The 23,635-nt window shown below is 41.4% G+C and overlaps 1 long non-coding RNA gene across 2 annotated transcripts in view; it reads right to left on the bottom strand.

Annotated features, from left to right (window-relative positions):
- The window catches only part of LOC142830847 (uncharacterized), a 62,888-nt gene extending 39,696 nt beyond the window's left edge, over window positions 1-23,192 (bottom strand). For both annotated transcript variants that reach the window (XR_012906372.1, XR_012906373.1), the window contains exons 1-2: window positions 22,875-23,192; window positions 20,801-20,932 (exon numbers count right to left, since the gene is read on the bottom strand). This is a non-coding gene — a long non-coding RNA (uncharacterized LOC142830847). The remainder of the gene's footprint in view (window positions 1-20,800; window positions 20,933-22,874) is intronic.
- Between the last annotated feature and the right edge of the window lie 443 nt (window positions 23,193-23,635).

The raw sequence follows: 23,635 nt of genomic DNA, 5'->3' as shown, positions 1-23,635 counted from the left end.
ACAAATCACATTTCAGAACAGAAGGGGAATGCAGAGGGTGGGGGAAAGGAAGGTAAGTGTCTGTAAGTTAATGATATTAGAGGTGGGGAAAGTTAGATGTCTGTGAGCTAATGGTATTAGAGGTGATAATTGGGGAAGCTATCTTGGTAATGGGTAAGGTAGTTGGGGTCTTTGTTCAATTCCCCCCCCCCCCCCCCGGAGAGTGTCGAATTTTAACATGACAATTTTAACTGTCATTCATGTTAAAATTCGACACTCTCCGGGGGGGGGGGGGGGGGGGATTGAACAAAGACCCCAACTACCTTACCCATTACCAAGATAGCTTCCCCAATTATCACCTCTAATACCATTAGCTCACAGACATCTAACTTTCCCCACCTCTAATATCATTAACTTACAGACACTTACCTTCCTCCCCCCCCCCCCCCGCATTCCCCTTCTGTTCTGAAATGTGATTTGTCCTTTTCATATGTGTTCATTTTTTTAATTGTGTCCTTTGATATATATGGTTGTGACTATTTTCTTCCACTATTTGATCTGAGGAAGTGGGTCTGGCCCACGAAAGCTCATCATCTAATAAACCATCTTGTTAGTCTTTAAAGTGTTACATAGTCCTGCATTTTGCTTTAACTATTTAACACACTATAAAGGCAATTTCCCTACTTTTGATATTTGCATCTCCATATTAAATGCTGCAAATGAGACATATCCACCCTCACTTAATTAGCTTCATTAACACTAGTCCAACAATTGACAGGTAACTTCTTTTGCTCTCATATATAGCACGGATTCTGTAATTTCCATTCCAGTCATCTAATGAAGTGAGTTTACCCATGAAAGCTCATGACCTAATAAATTTGTTGGACTAAATCCTTCTCTACCCTTGGGAGTTATTCTGAAATAACTCACCTTATTTCGAAATAACAAGCTGAGTGCTTTCCATTGGGGAAAATTTATAGGAAAATCAAAATGAAATATTATGTTTCAGGTTGGGTCAAGCTGAAATGAAACAGTTTGGTTTGTCAAGATGAACAAAAATGTTATGTTTTAGTTTTAGCTAGCTTTGTATTAATCTCCTTCTTCCTAAGCTACCACGGTGTCTCAGTAGCTTTGATTCAGGTGCCTCATGTGCCCATTCACCTCTGAAAACTAATCTTTCTACCTAAACTAGATGACCTATGATGCATCAGTATCCCCTCTGGTAAAACTGCCACAATATATCATGAGAGTCCCAAGACAATGATCCTGGGAAGCACAGTCCAGCTGAGAAGCTCTGTCTATATGGAAGAATGAAGCACTCAAACTACAATTCCCATGAGGCACTGCAGTAGTTCAGGCATTTGCAGTTCATTGTCAAACCAAGCTGAAATATAGTTGAAACATTTCCACATTCCCAAATCAAATCTTTCTGTTCTAAGAAAAGCAAACAGAATTTTTTATAGTTTCCCTCCCAGGTCAGTATGAAAGTAAATGTTGAAATATCATCCGATGGAAATTCTAAGTTTTGACCAGCTCTGACAGTTATTAGGAGAAGTGAGTATAGCACGTGGTTTAATGACTAGAGGAGCTTCCCAAATGTATGAAGGCAAGCCAAACTGACCCTGTAAAGCATTAAGTGCCTTCACCAGGTCAATGAAGAACTCATCTAGAGATCAGTCCAGCTATAAGCCACTTCACTCCCAACTTCTCAGATGGGAATCAGCAGAAGCTTCAGTCATGTTGTATATCTGTATCGTAGGTGTTTAATGAATGTCTATGGCTTAACTTTACACCAAGGTAACTAAAGGCTGACTAACATCGCCCAGAAAAAAAATGTCTGTGTTCTGCTTTATAATTTCTGTTTCACCATCGAGTCCCATTTTATTCCTAACAGAGTCTTTATGTTTAAAATTATAATAACTACACTTGTCACTGTCTAAATTCCCTATCTGCGATAGTTGGTTGTTGTGCAGATGATTATCCAATCATAAAAGGAATATTATAACTTCAGCTTAGGAATAAACAGAGACATATTTTCCCCTATGAAACAAAGATCTTTATTATTGAAAAAACTAAGGAAAAGAATAAAATATGTACAATCAGCATTGATGTTTCAAAGGACCATATGCTTTTTAAGGACATAATCCAGAGTCATAGTGGACTTCAGTGAGCTTTGGATCAGGCCCTAATGAGATATGCCCTCATGGTTTTAAGAGACAGAGAACTAAAAAGTCCTTTATCATCTGAATTATCCAGGTTGTATTTATTTAGTTAGTTTTGTTGTGTCAATTTGAAGCTTGTTTTTGCTATTTCTAGTGGGAAGAATTTTGAATCTTAATCTGCATCTGACACTGCCAGCCAGACCTGTGCGGAACTCTGCAAAACATCATGTTAGAAGTCACATGCTCAACAGCAGACTAGCTTTCTGGGTTGGACAATCATATACCTTACGCTAGTAGCAACAAAAAAATAGACTAACAATTCATTTGGATAGATTACTATATCAGGTACTAGTAAAATGGACCAAATAAATCCTAAAGGTAACTCCACTAAAATCAATGAAGTTGTACAAGGGAAATTTGGCCCAGTGACATCATTTCTATGAGAATATGGTTTGACTCTACAACAGCTGCATGACATATGAATTTAATGAAAAGTTCAGAGAATAACATTAATTGTTAGGATGTAAATAACAACTGAAGTTTAACCATGTCTAATTATCTTCCAGGCATTTCCATCAGTATTCCTCTAGTGAAGATGAAAGTTCCTCTGGAAATCATGTCAGGACTAGATTGTCTGGTTGCAGCATTACCATTTACAAACAAAGTAAATTAAATCCTTAGAAATTTTATATAAAAAATATTGTAGTTCACAGCATGCTTCTGACCAGGTTGGATTGTTCCACACAGCACACCCCACATTGCTCAATATCACTCTATTGCACGTATGGCCTTGGAAGCATCACTCCAAAGCTAATGCAAGGCTCTGGTGACATACAGCAGATGTAGAAGCCACTCGAGCTGCTCTAATTCTCGTGCAAAGGGACATGCATATAGCTCTGTGTGCAGCAACAAGATTAGAACATAGCTCTGTGAGCTTTAAGCCACCCTTGCACATACCTACACCCTGACTTCTGCCATCACTTCACCAATTGGGATGCACAGATGCTATAGAATTCCACCTTCTACCAGGGTGGCCTTGATATCCTGTCTCTCTGGGGGGAGGGGACTTTCTCAGACAAACACCCTATCCCCTAGGCCATGCCTTAACTTCAGGGTGTCTCTTATGTCTGCCAGGTGCTTGAGCCACCTCTATCCTGAGGGCAACCTGGGTGTTGGCTCTCCTGTCCCTCCTGGGGAGGGTGGGAGAGGGATGACTATGAGCACACCACCCTGCCCACCCCAGGCGAATGGCCCTATCCCCTAAGCCATGCCAGAACCCACCCCATTTCCTTACCATCAGGGCATCCCTTATCTTGCCTTTCACTGCGGCAGCCTGGGTGTTTGATGTGATGTCCCATCTCCCCCTGGGGGGGCAGGACTTGAACCCGCCACCCTGCCGTGGATTTGAGCCCCACCCATCCTGGGAGCATCACCACAGCCAGTACCAGTTGCCCCAGGGATGGTGCTGGCTCCACCATTAGGAAGGCAGGATAAGGGACACCCTAAAGGCAAAAAAGTGGGGTGGGTTCTGGAGTGGCCTGGGGACAGGATCGGCCAGAGAACCCCAGGATCATGGGTTCAAGCCCCACCCACGTGGGGAGCACCACAACCACCACAATTGCATTTCAACATAGTACAATATAAAGTACTGTTTTCAATGCATGTGTGCAAAGCAGCAAGGAAGCTGGGCAAAGTAACACATTTTTTATTATCTCAGAAGAGAGAGCTTGTCTGAATTACATTGTGAGTTATCCACAACCTTCAGCATCGCTCTGCTTCTGATTTACACTTATGTGACCATGCTCTTATGATTTTATAGTCACATAAAGGCATAAATGTTTTTACAGCATAAACTCCACCATTACGTGTTACATTTGTTACATCAAACAATTCATAATCGCCACGGTGCTACGTTAGGACTTCAAGTTCTCCTCTCCATAAATGAAATTAGAAAAATAAAGAAACACATATATATATGAATACAATACAGCAAATTATTTTCAATAGCCTAGGATCCATAAATCCTACAGAGCATAAAATTGCTGTAGTTGGCAAAAAGAAGATCTAATAAAGATGAGATAATTTCTATTGTTTATATTATTTGAGACTGATTTTACCATGATGGCAGGGCACATTTTTGTTTGGTTGTTTTTAATTTCCCAGGATTACACTTGGGAAGTGGTCAGCATAGCTGAGCAGGATGCACCAGCCCCAGAGTATGATGAACCAAAGCCATTTAAAAAAGCACCCCATGAGAAAGAGAGCTGTGTTAGTGAAAGAAGTCACTGTTGTCTTCAGGAATACCAATATAAATTACAAACAAAAACTACATTAAAAGAACATTAGGGTTGCTAAGTCAAGCACTCAAATGTTAGGAAATGCCAGAATTAAGGTTGTTTGTGCAACCCTAACTAGCTTAAATTACTATTTAATTACTTATACCTAGTGGAACAGCTTCAAAAGGAGAAACAGAGGAGCCCCCTGCTGAATAGACAATAGCCCTGTAGAAAGGACACTTGACTGAGTTCAAGTCCCTGCTCAGTCAAACCTGCATCTCCCACATCCGAAGTGAGTGCCCTAGTCCTTGGTTAAGAGATCTGCCCATCACCACCATCTGCTTTTTGGTTTTGTGAATCCAGCCATTCATTTCCTTTGCTTTATTTAATTTAAAAAAAGGTTTCAGATGTCTGCAATTGCAATAAAACATTTAGTTCAACCTGAAATTATCTTTTTTTTCATTGTTTTTCAGTTTTGAAAATAGAATCTGTTTCAGTTCTACCTGAGCCATTTTTTTTATTATTATTTTTCTGAACTATCAGCACATTTGGAAAGCCAATTAATTGCTTCTGAAACAGGTTTTAATTATGTGATTATTCACTATGTTCTTTTAGCCATAGTACCCAGCTGGCTTTCAGTCCTCCCACCATCTCCTCCCTGACTCCAAAACCTAGTCTCCTTGCTCAAGGAGTTCCAGACTCCTCTCTGCCCTATTCTGTTCCATTCTCCTTGCCCAATTAGTCCCAGCCTCACCTTTCTCATTGGTTCCTAGTCCCATCTCCTCCACCAGCCCAGCCCAGTCTTTCACGCCAACTCCCAATTTCTCTTCCCACTACTCCCATCATTACCAGACTGCTTGTCCAAGCTATTACTTTTTCTTCCTGCTCTTCCTACCCCTCCAGCCTAGTTCTTGTCCCCTCTTCATTAGCATCAAGTAGCTTAATGCTACATGCTGCCTAGGCACCAGCAATTTGGTCACTAGAGCACAGGAGGAATAGGCTCTCTGCTCCCAGTTCTTGGGTTGGACCAGGAGCCACCATTATAGCGAGGACGGGTTTCTTCCCCAGAGCAAAAGTCTAGAGGGAGCCCATGTAGTCCTATGGTATGGAGGATGCACTGTCTAGTGAGATGTAGGGTGTATGATTTTGCTGCCTAAAATATATTATTATTACATATAAAATACTACTCTATGTTATTTCTTTGTAGATATTTTGTTTTAAAGAACTAGAATTTACTTTTATCTATTATGTAATAAACTGCTCCCCCATCACGTGTCACCATCAGGGTTTAAACCCACAGATATCAGCACTGATGTCTAAGATTTGAGCTACATGGGACCAAAAGAAGCACTTCGCTAAGCCTAGGGCTTTCCCCGATTAATTTTGAAAGCTGTCTCCAAACAGCAGTGGTGTTAGATCTTCTCAAAAGGTAGGAAACATCTCTTATATTGGAAATATTAGCACCTAAATAGAAGTTGATCCATCCCCTCTAATTATTTGTTTTGGGGTAGCACCTAGGAATTTCTATAATGTGTCAGGTATCCCTTTTTCCGGGCACTGTGTAAACACAGAACAAAAAGGCAACTCCTGCTATGAAAAGTTTGCAAACTATCAAGAGAACTGGTGCAAGAGGTTTACAGGATCATTCAAAAAAGGCTTCTATTTTTGAAAGAATCGCATGCAGACTGCGGTTTCACTTTTGAAAAAGCGCTTCTTCGAAAGAGGGCCATGACGCAATTAAGCAAATGAAGCATGGGAAATTCAAATCTTGGCTTCATTTGCAATTTCGAAGTGTCTAATTTACATCCCTCTGTCGAAAGAGGGATGTAGTCTAGACACACCCTCAGTGGTGCCCCACTGAAATCAGCAGTGTTTTATGCCCGTATAGTATTCGTCCAACCAAACACATTGCAGAATCTGGGCCTTAAGTCCATGTATAACTTTACTCATTGAAATAGTTCCAGTAACTATTCATGCATATAATCCAATTTTTGGAACTATTCATGTGCACAAAGTAATGCCCTTAGGGCTCTGCTAGTGAATTCAAGCCATTGCACTAGCTATGACTTATATTTCTAATACCAGAACCTTGAATCTGCAGGTATTCCATTTTGAATATAAAACGTATATGTGTGTCTTCCTACACATATATTCAAATGGAAATATCTTCCAAAGCACAACAAAGAAGTGTTTTCAGCTATCACTAATATTCATTATTACTCACTAATATAGATCTCTATTTTAGACAGTACTTAGAGAATTGCTATTATGCTGAATTATAGATTGTTCTATTTTTTTCTGTTCATTTGGTTGGAAAAGTTCCTAGTTCTGTTAATATGTTCACCAGGGCCTCTAAACAAAGAAAGTTGGGAGTCTGTAACCTGTGATAAATTCAAAGCACAAGGAAAGGTTTCCTACAAGGGTCCTTTTCAACTTTTTTTCTGGAGGTCTCTGGTACAGCTAATCTGACATGGGGCATTTTGCTGTGAATTTCCATCACTGTACTACACAAGCTACACAAACAAACTCCTGCAGAAACAAAATGCAGGCATTGTGAACTCTGCTTTTTATGGACCAGACACTCCTGTGGTGTAAATCCACTGACGTAAATTGAATCATTTTGTATTTTCCCATAAACTTGCCTCAATGTCAGAAAATCAACAAATGTGACTATTAGAAACTGCTAACATACTACCGTTTCAATTAATTCAGATACCTGGCAGCACCAAATCAGACAGAAATTACCTTTCACTTGATATTCTCTAACCTTCACACTTTAATCTCTTGAGAGGCAACATTAAGAACACAAATAGTTTAATTTACAATCAAAATTAAATTAACTTATCACAACAACAAAGTATGTCTAGACACAAACATAGGAGAAAAGCTTTTATTTCAATGCTGTTATTAGCATATTTTAGCATGTTGCCTACTGTGTAAGTGTCAAATAATTTGGCGTACTAATATACTGCGACTAAAACATAAAAAATTCTAGACAATTCAAGTATGTCCTTTCTAAATTCTCTACTCTGAACTCCTTGTGAAATATACAATATAGTTATTAAGGCTAAGAACACCAAGTATTTCCTACAAATGGCAGACATTAATTTTGATTAAGAATCCTTGTTTATATCGTGCTGCAAATTCACACAACACTTTTCTAACATACCATTTGATACAAAATTATTCCAAATGATAAAAAAAGTCTTTGGCTCTCCTGAGAGAAATGATGGAGGTTCTAAAAAAAAGGGAAGGATGAAGGGGACAGGGAGAAAAGAAGTAAAAATGTGCTATACTCAGACAGTAACCTCAAGAAAAAGATTTATATACAGCAAGTTTTGCTGAAATTAATTCAGTTAAAGACATTACAGAAATCAAAATGAGAATATAAAACATGTAAGAAACTTGCTCACAGCGAAGTATACTTTTATCCTAATTCAGCAAAAGACACAATCATATGCCTCATCTTATACTGGTGAGCAGTCCCATTATCGTTATTACTCTCTGTATAGAATAAGTTACATGTTTAGGTATCTTGCTGAATGAGGGTAAGAAATATCAGATGTGCGCCTGAAGCAACATTCTAACTTGGGGGTTCTCAAAAACTGAATGTGGAACCAACTTGATCCCACTGCACTAAACCTTTTACCAGACACACATGTAACCCACACACCTAGGCTGTGTCTACACTGGCATGAATTTCTGGAACTGCTTAAAACGGAATACTATTCTGTTTTCAGTTTTTCTGGAAAAGGAGCGTCTACATTGGCAGGCTGCTTTTCCGAAAAAGCCCTTTTTCCGGAAAAGCGTCTGTGGCCAATGTAGACGCGCTTTTCCAGAAAAGAGCCCCGATCGCCATTTTTGCGATCGGGGCTTTTTTCCGGAAAAGACTACTGGGCTGTCTACACTGGCCCTTTTCCGGAACAATGTTCCGGAATAAGGACTTATGCCAGAGCGGGAGCAGAATAGTTTTTCCGGAATAGCGGCTGATTTTGTACAGTAGAGCGTCATTGCTTTTCCGGAAATTCAAGGGCCAGTGTAGACAGCTTGCAGCTTATTCCAGAAAAGTGGCTGATTTTCCAGAATAAGTGGCCCAGTGTAGACACAGCCCTAGTGTGGTTACTGAGTACTGCAAGTGGCACCTAGACCACTGCAACAGTTAAGATCAAGAGACCTCTACAGCATGGGCAAGGAGCCAGTCGACTTTTAGCTCAGCTCCTATAGTCAGTTCCCGAGGTCCCAAGTTCAAAGCCACCTTGGTGGAGGTTACACATAGAACAAATGAAATCAGTTTTATATTGTTACTGTTCCTTTCCATAGAATTAGATTTTAAAAGCCACAGCCCTAGATCAGAGATGGTACAGAACAGAAAGAATGACCATGCAGAGCTTTCCCATCACTATGTTGTTTCTTGTTAGTGAAAAAGTTTCATTAATACATGACTAATCATTCCCCCGAGTGGAGTATGGGCAAAACCTATGATGTGTCATCTACAGTCCTGGAAGGCAAAACTAAGTTTGGGTGACATTTAAGAATAGGTTTTTAAAGGAGTTGGCTTTACACAATAGATTTATTCTGGAATTTATTCTGGGTTTAGGTACCGAACTCTTGTTGGCTTGTATGAGAAAGATGCACCTAATACCCTGACATGCTTTTAAAATCCTAGCTTTTAAAGGACTGAGGAGACAGCATTCATTTATTGGATGTTTACCTTAAAAATTTCCCTGATTTTTCTGGTTTTGTAAATACTTCTTTACTGGTAGAAGTGTGTGTGTATGGGGTGGTTCAGGGGAGCAGAGCTGTTTGATAAAAATATAATACTGAATGTCCTAATTAGTGACACATTTAACTACAAGCTGTCAAGTGTCTTACTGGAATTTCAGGCTGGTAATCTATTAGTTCATTTTCTTAGTAAGCATTTTGAGTGGAGGTTATTGATTAATACTTTGAAGCAAGTGGTGAAGAGCTTCTTCATCAAAAGCCTGTAATTACAGTAACAAGACTATTGCCCTTGACAGCTTGTTCTGTCAAAGTGCATCAGCCAGCTGTAGAAACCACAGCCGCTCCTTACGGGGGTGCAGCTTTGAAAAGTGCTCTTGAAGGTGCTGAATGGATAGGTATACACACTCCGAGTGACCTGTAGCCCTTCTTCTCAGTCCTTTTGCAAGCTAAAACAAGGATGAATTGATTCAGGAAACCCAAGGTACCCAGCCCACTGGTTTTCTGATCTTCGTGGTTTCTAATTTATTCAGAAGCAGAATACATGTGGCTTTCACAGCAGAGGCCATAGTTTATTAATGCCCTGTCATGGTTGCATTGTAAAGATTAATAGCAATATGGACCCAGTCCTTTTTTCTCTGCAGATTAAAAGACCCACTGACTGCACAGATACAATAGACCAGGTCTTGTATCACAGAAGGAAACACTGGTTAAAACGACAGGAAGAAGAGGTCCCAATCCTAGCTGTGCTGGAGACTGTGAGGGTATGTTCCATGAGGAGTAACGGTAGTTCGAATTAGAGAGCCTAATTCGAACTACCTACTCCGTGCTGTGTGTAGCCAGGCTTCATTTGCAACTTCGAATGCCTACATTATCCATCCTAGTTCGAACTAGGGTGGCAGTGTAGACATACCCTGAGAGATTTGCTAATGACTTCAGCGGAAGCACAGCATGTGATCTTAAATTAGGGTTTTTTCTGATTTAAAAAAAATATTTACATGATCAATCTACATTTTTCAGTTAATTTCTATTCACTATCAGAGGGATACTGTGTTAGTCTAGATCTGCAAAAGTGACAAGGAGTCCTGTGGCATGTAATAGACTAACAGATGTATTGGCGCATAAAGTAGGTCTTTGACCACGAAAGCTTATGCGCCAATACATCTGTTAGTCTATTACATGCCACAGGACTCCTTGTCTCTGTTCACTATTACAGGGTATGTTTACACTACCACCCTAGTTCGAACTAGGTTGGTTAATGTAGTCAACCGAAGTTGCAAATGAAGCTCGGGATTTAACTATTCCGGGCTTCATTTGCATCTTGCCGGGCGCCGCCATTTTTAAATCCCCGGTAGTTCAGACTCTGTGCCCGCGGCTATACGCGGCACGGAGTAGGTAGTTCGAATTAGGCTTTCTAATTTGAACTACCATTACACCACTAATTCGAACTACCTACTCCGTGCCGCATGTAGCCACGGGCACAAAGTCCGAACTACCGGGGATTTAAAAATGGCGGCACCCAGCAAGATGCAAATGAAGCCCGGGATAGTTAAATCCCGGGCTTCATTTGCAACTTCGGTTGACTACATTAACCAACCTAGTTCGAACTAGGGTGGTAGTGTAGACATACCCACAGTGCCTGTGTTAGAAATCAACTGTTATAGTTACTGTAGCCTGACCTCATCTCCACTCAGCTAATCTGGAGGAGTAGTTGAGGAAAAGGAACTTTCTGTAAAACACTGTTTCAAGCCAGGCCACAAAAAAACAGTTAATTTACTAATTATGATTAATTCACTGACTTGTGACTATGCAAATCTGAAATAGTTGTGATTCCCTTTTTGTAGATAGCATTGAAATACAAAGCTGTGAAATGAATACTATTAATATGTAGCAAATCAAGAACCTGTCCTAGACTGGCAGCAATAGTTTGCATCTGCACAATTCATACCTGCAGTTGAACTGTAGATGCTAAATAATGGCTTGTCTAATTATACAGATGCAGATCAGGGAGTTAAAAGGGCAAATACTCCAATATATACCTTATATCCACCATTGCAGGCACAAAAATCCAGGCTCTAGGCCTGTGAGAACAAAGTACGCCTGCAGCAGTGAGGCAGGTCCTCTCCCAATTCCAGACAGGCTCCTATGTGAAGAAGAAAATGGAGGGAGAGGGAGAAGGATCTTGAGGCACCAAAGTAATCCCTAATTTAGGGAACAACTCATAGGCCATCATTTAATGTTTGCTTTCATTATCTTACATGCACAGAGATTTTAAACACCAGGGAAGAATTTCCAGACTTTGCAGATCATTTAAAAGCTTAAGAGATTATCAAACCAGTCATTTAAAATGACATTTTCACTGTGCAAATATTTGTCTATTAAATAGGCTGCATGGCACAGGACCTGATCAGCCTTGGCAGTGTTACAGGTTCTTCATGCACTCCCAACCCCACTGTTTTCTCATAAAGCTGTCAAGTCTCAGCTTAATGAAACATATATAAACTCAATGATGTTAGCCATGTCTCGGCAAGCTAATTCATTTTGGCTTTTTTCCTGTTGAGTTCCCCTATTAGGACTTTTATCAATTTATCCTTTTAGGAACTCCCCAGTTGGTCTGCTGCTGGCACTATGATGCGAAATCTAAGAATGTGTTTAATTTTCAAACAACCAAAACATTTACATATACAAAAAAGTCTCTTGTTCAAATGTGACTGAGCTAACGCACAGAGAGCAGACTATATGGTTTTTATTAGCTAAATTCTGGTAAAAACAAACAAACAACCTAGTGCTTTTTATTCTCCCACAAATTCTTTTCATCTATTCCAACTGTTCACTCTGAAATACATTTCAAGTGTTTTCCCACTAATAATTACATGAAATGGAATCTATTATTCATAGCCAAGGCCCTGTAGGAACCTTTTTTCAGTGTTCAGTGCATATTTGTTTTCAGGGAGATTCTGCACAATTTCACCAATTTTGCCATTTCACTAAAAAGTTTCATTCTGAGTTTGAGAAAGGTGAATGGGGGCTTTTCATTATGTTTTACCTTCTGTCAGAATGTTTAGCCCTAAACAGATTAGGTAGAACAGTTGGTTAATTCAGAGTAGCATTTTGCTTCTTGAGAGTGGGCTTCAAGCCTATTTAGGTCATATATTTTGTTCTGTTTTGTTTGTATAGTTAGTTTTATGGTTGTAAAATTGTTCTTAGGGGATCTATGCCCATATCTCAAGACTCCCTCATATTTCCCAGAAAAAATATTACCATTAGCACTTAGCAATCCCTGTTCAAGAGAAGAAAAGTACATAAATATCAAAGGTAATGCAAGTGAGGACTGGAGGTATACAAGATGACTTATATTGATGGTAAAACTCAAAAAATGCAGTGAAACCAATAAACATTTTCCACAAATGAATTTTTTTTTAAAAATCCTACAAAAAGTGTTTTCACCCCTAAAAGTTCTGCATTTCTATACTGGCACAAAGTCACTGTTGTGCCAAGGAACTTAGGTTTCACTAAAGCCTGTTCCAGATGGCACAATGTCACTCTGGATCAAATTAATAAAGATTTGTGGCAGAGTGAGTACTCCAAAAAAAAATTGTGCAAGTTTCATTTTGACACAAAACTAGTCAAAGTCCAGAGAGCCTGGGGTTGTGGGTTTAAATCCCCAACCCCTCTTCCAACCAGTTCAGCTCTGTCATGATTATGAGGGTTAGCCAGCAGCCTTGGGATTAAGGGGTTAACTACACCTAGCGAGGTGGAGTGGCCAATAGGAATGTAGGTAGGACTTTTAAACTGGGACAAAGGAATTTGGGTTTTTCCCTCCTCTGTCTCTGGGAGTTCTCTGCAGCTACAGAGAGAGACATGCTGGCTAACTCTCATAATCATGACAAGCTCGCATTCAGTCCACTTACGTGGAAGCAGTTGTTAATCTGAAAGTCTGTTTTCCAGTGGGTAAGTAAAATGTCAGCTAAAGAGACCCCCCACCCTCCAAAAAAAACCCAACACCACAAGACAAAAAAGACCTGCCAAATTTGATACCACTAGCATCAGCCAAAGCAGAGGGGATTAATGCTGAATGCTAGGGAACCCCAGGCCCACCAACAGTGAGGGCAGGGAAGGGCAACTGCCCCAGGACCCAGCAATTGAAAGAGCCCCGAGCCCCTGGTAGCCACAGTTGCTACTGAAACAGCACCCAGAGCCTCAAGACCTTTCAATTGCCACCAGAGCTCCATTTGACATGCTCCAGGCAGCACTGAAGACTGGGGGCATAGAATCATAGCATCTTAGGGCTAGAAGAGACCTCAGGAGGTCATCGAGTCCAGCCCCCTGCCCAAAGCAGGACCAAACCTAAATAAATCATCCCTGCCAGAGTTTTCTCAACCCAGGCTTAAAAACTTCTAAGGATGGAGATTCCTCCACCTCCCTAGGTAACCCATTCCAGTGCTTTACCACCCTCCTAGTGAAATAGTTTTTTCTAATATCCAACCTAGACCTCTCCCACTGTAACTTAAGACCATTGCTCCTTGTTCTGCCATCCATCACTACTGTGAACAGCCTTTCTCCATCCTCTTTAGAACCTCCCTTCAGGAAGTTGAAGACTACTATCAAATTCCCCCTCACTCTTCTCTTCTGCAGACTAAATAAACCCAAATCCCTCAGCCTCTCCTCGTAGGTCATGTGCTCTAGTCCCCTAATCATTTGGTTGCCCTCCACTGGACCCTGTCTAATGCATCCTCATCCTTTCTGTAGTGGGGGCCCCAGAACTGGACACAATACTCCAGATGTGGCCTCACCAGTGCCAAATAAAGGGGAATAATAACTTCTCTAGATCTGCTGGCAATGCTCCTCCTAATGAACCCTAATATGCCATTCACCTTCTTGGCTACAAGGGCACACTGTTGACTCATATCCAGCTTCTCATCCATTGTCATCCCCAGGTCCTTTTCAGCTGAACCACTACTTAGCCACTCTGTCCCCAGCCTGTAACAATGTTTGGGATTCTTCCATCTCAAGTGCAGGACTCTGCACTTGTGCTTGTTGAACCTCATCAGATTTCTTCTGGCCCAATCTTCCAATTTGTCCAGGTCACTCTGCACCCTATCACTAACACCACCACCCCTCCTTCAACATATCTACCAGTCCTCCTAAGTTAGTGTCATCCACAAACTTGCTGAGGATGCAATCCATCCCCTCATCTAGGTCTTTAATAAAGAAGTTGAACAAAACCAGCCCTAGAACCTTGGGGCACTTCACTTGAAACCGACTGCCAACCACACATCGAGCTATTGGGCCCAACAATCTAGGCAGTTTTTTATCCACTTTACAGTCCATTTATCCAATCCATACTTCCTTAGCTTGCTGTCCAGAATACTATGGGAGATATTATCAAAAGCTTTGCTAAAATCAAGGTATATCACATCCACCGTCTTCCTCACAGAACCAGTTACCTCATCATAAAAGCTAATCAGATTGGTCAGGCATGACTTGCCCTTTGTGAATCCATGTTGACTATTCCTGATCACTTTCCCTTCTGCCAAGTGCTTCAAAATGGATTCCTTGAGTAACCTCTCCATGATTTTTCCAGGGACTGAAATGAGGCTGTTTGGTCTGTAGTTTCCTGGATTGTCCTTCTTCCCTTTTTTAAAAGATGGGCACTACATTCGCCATTTTCTAATCATCTGAGACCTCTCCCATTCTCCATGAATTTTATAGCCAAATAATTTTATAGCCAGATAATAGCCAAAGGCTCTGCAATGACATTTTCCAACTCCCTAAGTACCCTCGGATGCATTAAATCCGGATCTATGGATTTGTGTGTGTCTAGCTTTTCTAAATAGTTCTTAACCTGTTCTTTCTACACTGAGGGTTGCCCACCTTGTCTGCTTGCGGCACTGTCCTTTGCAGAAGTGAAGAGCTACCATCCCCCACCAACTTTGCCCAGGAGCCCTGAGGGAGCCTGAACAAAATTTCATAATCAGCACTGAGGGACATTGTTAGAAAAGCTGATGCCGCTGCTACCCAGGTGGAACAGTTCTGAAGTCAGACAATTTCAATCTCTATTGTTTCAGACTGCCATACCCATTCTTCATAAGCAATAGATTTGTTTTGTTTTCAAAAGCTGGAAGGGTGTAACATGGCATGACTCACCACCACAGCACCTCCTGCTGGACACCCAGGCTACATCTAGACTACAGAGTCTTATTGGAAACAGGTATACAAATTGTTCTCTGTGATTTGCATACCTAATTCCGATTGCTTTTTCAGAAGAGGTTTTTCTGAAATTTGGCCCATCTACACTGGGCCAAATTTCAGAAAAGCCTCCTCTTTCAGAGAAGCCCTTCTTCCTTGTGAAACAAAGAAGACAGGGCTTCCAAAAGAGCGCGTCTGCTCTTCTGAAAAAATGTCGGAAGAGCAGATGCGTTCCCTGGACACGGCAAAGTTTTTCTGGGATATCTCTGGTATCCCAGAAAAACCCTGTAGTCTAGACGTAGTCTCAGGGAATTAGCTCAGTTCAGTCCTGGAGCACCCCTGCTGGCCACTGTCTCACCTGCTTTACTTGTTTGTCTGTTCCCCACCATGTATCAGGTCCTGCATCCCTCCCAGGCTGCACAGCCTTTCCCTCAGAATACTGCCCTGCCACAGTGACCCCACACTCTGGGAACTCTCCTCCCCTTCAGGGAACCCCCAATCTCCTATGCCCACCTTGTCTCAGTGACCCACTGCCAGTCATCACTTTGCCCCTGAGGCAGGGGCAAACTGCAATCTGAAATGGCTACTTATCATTGGCAAGGGAAGTGGACCAACTGCCTTCTGCTATCCTGGCTTCCTTCCTGCAGCCCTAGTTCCCTCAGGCCTTGACTCAGGTCCTGAAGCCTGGGAGTTTGCCTGGCCAGAGCTCCCAGCACTGCTGTGTCTCAGGAAACCTCTAGCTTCCCTGGTAGATCTCTTCTGCTCCATAGCTGGGGCAAGAGTGAGTGAGTCTTTGCTCTCTTCTCAAGAGCTCTTATTTACTAAGCTGGGCCCTATTTGTATGATACGTGCCACTGTTGTGGGCTCCAAAAATCTCAGCCCTCTCCCAGGGCTGAGTTTAATCCTTGCAAGGCCAGTGCGAGGCAGATGCCTGTCACGGGGGGAATCCCCAATTCCTCAGCCAACCATTTACATCAAACCAAACAAATCTGCTCTGAGTAAAAACTTCAACAGTTCCACTGAACATCTTTATTTTTCCTTCTTTTTTCAGTTATTTTCTGAACTATTTACTTTCTAGTTTTGAAGTACCCCAGACCACGAGGTTGCACTAATTTTGAGTAATTTTGTCAGTGAAGTATCAGAGGGGTAGTCGCGTTAGTCTGAATCTGCAAGTGACGAGGAATCCTGTGGCACTTTATAAACTAACAGATTTATTGGAGCTTTTGTGCATGCATCTGATGAAGTGGGTCTTTGCCCTTGAAAGCTTGTGCTCCAATGAATCGCTGGTCTATAAGGTGCCACGGGACTCCTCGTTGCTTTCGTCAATGAAGAAATTTCTGACTTTTGCTATCCGCTATTGCTTTTCTTAAAAAAATAAAGTACAACAAAACCCTCATAGAGTATGTTTGATGACAGCAAATACAATAACTCAAATAACATGCTTTGAATCTTTACTTAAATCTATGAGTGAACTTACTTTGACTGTGTTTTTGTTCCTGTTCATTTGTGCTCTATAAATATCCCCAGCAAACAATTTATCTGGCACAAGTATTTCCTGAAACAATCAATTTGAAATGAACATTTCAGAATAATCACAGAAAATGAATTGTACTGGAAAATTTTCAATCGAGAAACAGAAATACTACATTCATTACATATATACGAGCAAACTGAATTTGAAATATTGAAAACTTGGAATGAACTAATAAACAAATCACCATGCGAGGCTGTGTTGCTGAACATATCGGAACAAATACATTTGAGGAAAATCAGTCTGTTCTCAGAAAATTTGACAAATTAAAAGGAAAAATGGGGGCTACATTGCATCAATAAATTCTTTATGATGAATCATATGCCTGGCCTTATTTATGATCCTAGTTGAGGTTAATTAAGTCTATAGAGAATTTTAAAGTAAGGGAAGAAAGTTATGACAGTATGAAAAACATGTTTGCATGTAATTAATCTATGAGTTTTTCTGGTGGATTTCACCCATAATCTATCCTATCCTATCCTAAGCAAAGCAAAATTAGCTCATGTATCTTGGAGCAGCAAACAGTTGTATGTATATTCCCTGTACTTCCTAGAAATAGGAAAGAGGGATTATATATAGATTACGAGGTTCAGGGAGATGGCCCCTATTGCTAATCTTTTTCTTCTGCAACAGGCACAGTACTAGAACCAACATCAGTACTATGATAATTGTAATCCTTCCTTGCTTATTATTGGCTCGGGGGAGATGATTTTGATGGGAGTTAGGCAGCCACCTGCAGAGGCTCTTTAGTTCTTATTAGTGTTCTGTGTAAGTCTTTTCCCAGCATGTTGAGTGTATGAATGGGTGGGTGGGTTTTGATGCTTTCAACACTACTGCTGCTGATTTTTCTCAGGTTAACAAAGAGCAGTTTGTTTGCATTGCTTCTGCATTGCCAAAGCATTTAAGATCTAACAAGTGTCTAGGCTTCTGCCTACATGCTATTTTAAAGGCACACACCTTTAGGCAATGAATTCCACATCTAAAATGCCAGTTTTCGAAAGCTGTTTGATTAGCTGAAACTGTTCTTTCTTCAAGTAACTATGTTTGTGCTAGCGTAGGTTTAATTGGATTTTTATATTTCATTTGAAACTAAAAGAAAAAAAATTGCTTGTCCTTTTTGGACTGTTCCTACTTACATCTGTTAGACAACAGCAGCAGAGGCAGCTGTCTAGCGCTCTAACAACAAGCACAGAGCCTGCAGGCCATTAGACTGGGGCTCAGAAGACCAAACTTTTGTTTCTAACTACTGACAACTGACCTACTGATGTGTGACCTTGGGCAAATTGCTTGTCACTCTGTGCCTCTGTTTCCCTTCCTGCACTTTGTGTTTTAAGTTCTTCTGGGTAGAGAATATCTCTTACTCTGTTTATATCCAGTGCACACATGGGGGTTCTGCTCCTGGCTGAGGAAGTGGGTTTTGCCCACAAAAGGTCATGATATTAAATATATGTATATATATTTGTTAATCTCTAAGGTGCTACAGGACTACTCCTTTAAAAAAAAAGTTACAGACCAACACAGCTACACCTCTGAGAACTTTATACTCACTATACTGGCTCATTACAAAAGCAACTCTCCCTCTTTTGGTATTCATACCTCCTCATCATCTGTTGGGAATGGGTCACATCCACCTTGATTGAATTCGCCTAAATAATACTGTCCCTCCACTTGATAAGGTAATTCTCTTCTTTTCTTGTGCTAATATATTTATGCCTGCCTCTTATATCCACTCCAATGCATCTGACAAAATGGGTCTTTGCCCACAAAAGCTTATGCCCAAATAAATCTGTTAAGGTGCCACAGGACGTCTTGACTTGGTCTACAATGGGGGATAAGTTCAAATTAAGATATGCAACTTCAGCTACGTGAATTGCATAGTTTAAGTCAAAGTATCTTAAGTCAAATTTTGGTGCCATCCACACAGTGGGAGGTTGACAGGAGCACACTCTCCCTTTGACTTCCCTTACTTCTTGTAGAAGCAGGGCTACCAGCATCAACAGGAACACCTTCTCCATTCAAATTAGTGCATGTTCACTAGAACTACTAATTTGAACCTGGGAAGATCAAGTGCAGCTTGCTTCGATCTTATCTGTAGTATAGACATGGTGTTAGTTTTTGTAGATACAGACTAACATGGCTACCTCTCTGAGACTTGTTACAAATAAAAACAATATATAGCACTGTTTAACCAAGGATCTGAAAGCAATGAGCCTTATCCTCCCAAATTGTATACAAAGGGAAACAAATGCACATGGATAGCCTCAATGATTTGAACCCACGTAATGTGGGAGGTGGCAGCCCAGGTTAATAGAACCCAGGTATCTAAGACCCTTCTCTTACTGCCAGATCTCATGGCCTCCTAGGATATTTGTAAATACAGCAATTCTCCTTTCTTCTCTGTGGATGCCACTGAGTTTTGTTCCCAGTTTATCCTCCCTGTCCGGTCACAAATAAACAAAACCAAAATAAATCTCTTGCAAACTAATATCACAAAATTCCTCCTAGCTCCCCTTCCCCCCCCCCCCCCCCCCCGCCATGTGAAAGAGAGTTGTTTGTTCCCTTTAGTAGTTTTCAAAGTTATGAAGAAACTCTTTCTCACCTGCTCTTCCAGGAGGGAGGGAGAGAGAAAAGATCCCACTTAGCATAACCTCATCGTGGCTTCTCATTTCCCTCAAGCAGTCTTTGCAGTAGATGGCAAGTTACTCTAAAATGATCTCTTGGAGTTCCATGGTACACGGAAAGGTAGAGCTGCAGCATATCGGGATCTCTGCCTCCCCTCCATCCCAGTCACACTATGTGGTTACCTATTTTGGAATGTTTTAACGCTATGGATCATACATATGTAATGGCAACTTCCAGATGGGAAAGGCTTATCACATCTCCTACTGACACATCCTCTAGAAAACCTATATAGAGTCCTTGCATGCAGACCACCAGGATCTCAGTTAAACTGCACATGTAGTTCGTTCTACTAATGCTAAGATTACTTACAGCATCCAGTCATCATGTGAGAGTCAAAAGCATTACTGGGGGCTGCGTCTAGACTGGCATGATTTTGTGCAAAAGCAACTGCTTTTGCGCAAAATCTTGCCGCCTGTCTACACTGGCCACGAGTATTTGCGCAAGAACACTGACTTGGTAATGTACAAAATCAGTGGTTCTTGCACAAATACTCTGATGCTCCCGCTCAGGGATAAGCCCTCTTGCGCAAGAATACTTGCGCAAGAGGGCCAGTGTACACAGGCAATGTTAATTTCTTGTGCAAGAAAGCCCGATGCTAAAATGGCCATTGGAGCTTTCTTGCGCAAGAGAGCGTCTACACTGGTATGAATGCTTTTGCGCAAAAGCAAATCTTTTGCACAAAGGCACATGCCAGTATAGACACTCTCTTGTGCAAGTACTTTTAACATGCCAGTTTAGATGCAGCCATAGTGTATTATCAGTCTTTAATTGATGAGAAAGGTTTGAATCTCCTGGTGAGTATAGTAGAAGAGTTTGACTTTCGTCCTTGGATGGGATTTAGAAGCTAATGTTGCAAACATATCAATGTTGCAAGCATGAGTTCATCAGAGGTCACCAGTAACAGCCACATCTATCCCTCTACTGCAGCTCTTCCTTCGTTTAGTTACTCCTCATACCAACATCTTAGTCACCTTAAAACACCAAGCCAGAAACAACTAGAATTTCAGCAATTTTCTGAACATGATGATCTAAAAAGCTTCATGTATTTCCTGAAGGATTTTCAGACTAATGCTTCCATTACTGATGAGTGACTTTATGCTAAGCATCGTGCTGTGTTTTATGACAGAGACAGGGACAAATGTGATCAGGAAGAGCCATATTCCTAGTCGACCCTTCCACCCTTCAATTTATTATGTTCAAATAATGGCATTGTGTGATAATTATATTGTCACTATTATTTATGTTAATATTAGAAGACTTACCCGTAGGGATGCCGGGTGTCCGGTAATGGCCCGGACAGTCTGGTATTTGCAGCCTCTGTCCATGTAAAATGTCCAGAATTCTCTGTTTTTCTCAGACGGAAGGCTGCTTGGGACATTCTTCTACTGCCACATCTGGTGGAGGTGAAGCGAGCATGGGGATTTAAAGGCACAGTTACTCTTTTTTTTTCCTCAACCAATTTTTTCCACACCATGTTTGGTATTTTTTGTGAAAGTATCTGGCAACCCTGCTTACACAGCATTGCTTGGCTCCTTCAGGGCAAGGAGCTGGGAATGTGGGGGTGCAGGAGTCAAGGTAGGGGCTTTAGGACATGGGAGGAGGCTCAGAGCAGAAGGCTGAGGGCTTAAGGGGGCAGGAGTTAGGGTTGGAGGATGTGGAGGGACTTAAGGTAGGGATGGGGATGCAGGAGTCAGGGCAGGGGTGTGTGTGCACCTGCCGGCTTCTCCCCAGGACCAGTTGGGGGGAGGGCAATGCATCCTGTCTGCCAGCTTCTCCCTGGGGATGGTTCGGAGGCAGTGGGGGGGAGGGGAAATGCTGGCCTGTGGTGGCAGGGGGGCTGTGTGGCCCAGACAGTGGCTACTCCCAGGGGTCATGCTATCAGTTAATGGCTGCTCCACAGGACTGAGGTCCTTGCAGTCCCCATGTGGTTATTCAGGGGTACTACTGCCCCCTGTGCTTGCTGCCACCCTGCAGTCATTGGAGAGTATAACTATCTTTTATCACTCCTTCACTTTCCATTTGATGAGAAAGGTTCAAATTACATTCCAGGCACAACCCATTGTCCTGGAACAGCCTAACCCTGATCTTGTTTTAAGTTAGGATAAGAGGAAGCTGCATATCAAGTTGGGTGGTGTTAGCTCTTACTGTTTAGGAGGAGTTCTTGAGCTAACAGGCTCACAGGTGGATGGGCACATAGACACACACACACACATAATACCAACCCTGGTACCTTCCCTTGCAACAAACCCCGTTGCCAGCTTTGTCCACATATTCATTCTGCTGATACCATTATTGGACCTAACCAAGTGAGTTATAAGATCAAGAACACATATTCCTGCGCATCCAGAAATATAATCTATGCTATCATGTGCCGAAAGTGTCCGTCTGCTATGTACATTGGACAAACATCTCAGACACTTCGCCAAAGGATTAATGCCCACAAAACAGATATCAGACAAGATCACAAAGAGAAAACAGTTTCTTGCCATTTTAACCAGAAAGGACACTCTCTCAATGACTTAACCACCTGCATTCTGCTACAAAGACCTTTTACATCTGCACTTGAAAGGGAATCCTCTGAACTGTCATTCATGTTAAAATTTGACACTTTCCAAAAAGGACTCAACAAACATTTGAACTATCTCACCCATTACCAAGATAGTTTCCCCAATTATCACCTCTAATACCATTAACTCACAAACATCCCACTCTCCCTACCTCTAATATCATCAATTCACAGACACTTACCTTCCTTCCTGCCCCCCCCCCCCCCCCCGCATCCCCCTTCTGTTCTGCAATGTGATTTGTCCTTTTCATATTTGTTCATTTTTTTAAATTGTATCCTTTGGTATATATAGTTGTGACTACTTTCTTCCACTATTTGATCTGAGGAAGTGGGTCTGGCCCACGAAAGCTCATCATCTAATAAACCATCTTGTTAGTCTTTAAAGTGCTACATTGTCCTGCATTTTGCTTCAGCTACCCCAGACTAACACGGCTACATCTCTATCACTATTCTACACACACACAAACTCTCTCAAATATATAGCAAAGAAAAAATACACTAGCGCTCAAGATGCCCCCTCCTCATGGATGCACACTGATTTCACACACATTTCCCACACATCTCTATTGGCTCTGCTTGGAACCACATATTAAAACCCACCAATCTTCCAGTACAGATTGATGAAAGCCTCAGCAGAAACAGCTGCACTTCACATGTGGTTTCAGTTAATGTCTTATCCCGAATGTTTAACACTAGTTGTCCATGCTGTTTTTACAATATTCACAAGCCTCTTTTGTTTCACATTAAGAGCAGGCTGCTCTTCCACTCACCAGTGCTGGAGAACACAATCAGGCTGGTATCACTTCATTCCTGCAGTGTCCAAAATAACTTCATGGCCTGCAATATGAGGACTGAAGCATGTTTGGTGCCCTGTAAGCACATAAAACAGTTACACAGCTACAGGATAAACAACACTAATCTGTTTGCATAGTATTTTTTCCTTCCACTAAAAATGAAGCGCTAGCAACAATAGGTCTCACAAATCATTTCAGCTCAAGTTCAAGCCTTCATTTTTTCAAATACACTGAGCAACACAAATGAATCTCTGTTGTCTTTCTTTCTTTGGATGACCCTGAAATAAATTTCAATTGTTTACTGGGAGTTGACTGCTTTTTAAACAGTGGGCCTTGGATGACACACTTGGGAATGAGAGTAGAAGGTACTTGTCCATTCACTCCATGCACCTGTATTAAGGAACATCAGAATCTGGCCTTAGATAAGGGAGTTCAGTCAATCAAATGTGTTTTGAATACATTTCCAGGTCTCTCCTGCACGTGACTCAAATCAATGTTCTGCTTTTCCTTACAAACTCATTTCAGGCTATAGGAGACTGTTTGCCAGCTTCCTCCACAGCTGACTGTGATGTTTTCTTGCAGGCAGTGGATGAGGGCAATAATATGGCCAATGTGTGTTGGAATTTGTTGTAGGCTTTGGCTCCACTGACATGCCTAGCAAATCCACAAGAGCATACAGCTGTTGAACGTGCAAATAGTGATTGCCAGGTTGTGGATCAGACACATAGGCTATGTCT

Source organism: Pelodiscus sinensis, chromosome 10, assembly GCF_049634645.1.
Source record: "Pelodiscus sinensis isolate JC-2024 chromosome 10, ASM4963464v1, whole genome shotgun sequence".
Lineage (NCBI taxonomy): Eukaryota > Metazoa > Chordata > Testudines > Trionychidae > Pelodiscus > Pelodiscus sinensis.
Note: the sequence above shows the minus strand (reverse complement) of the source record. Positions and strands in the feature narration are given on the sequence as shown.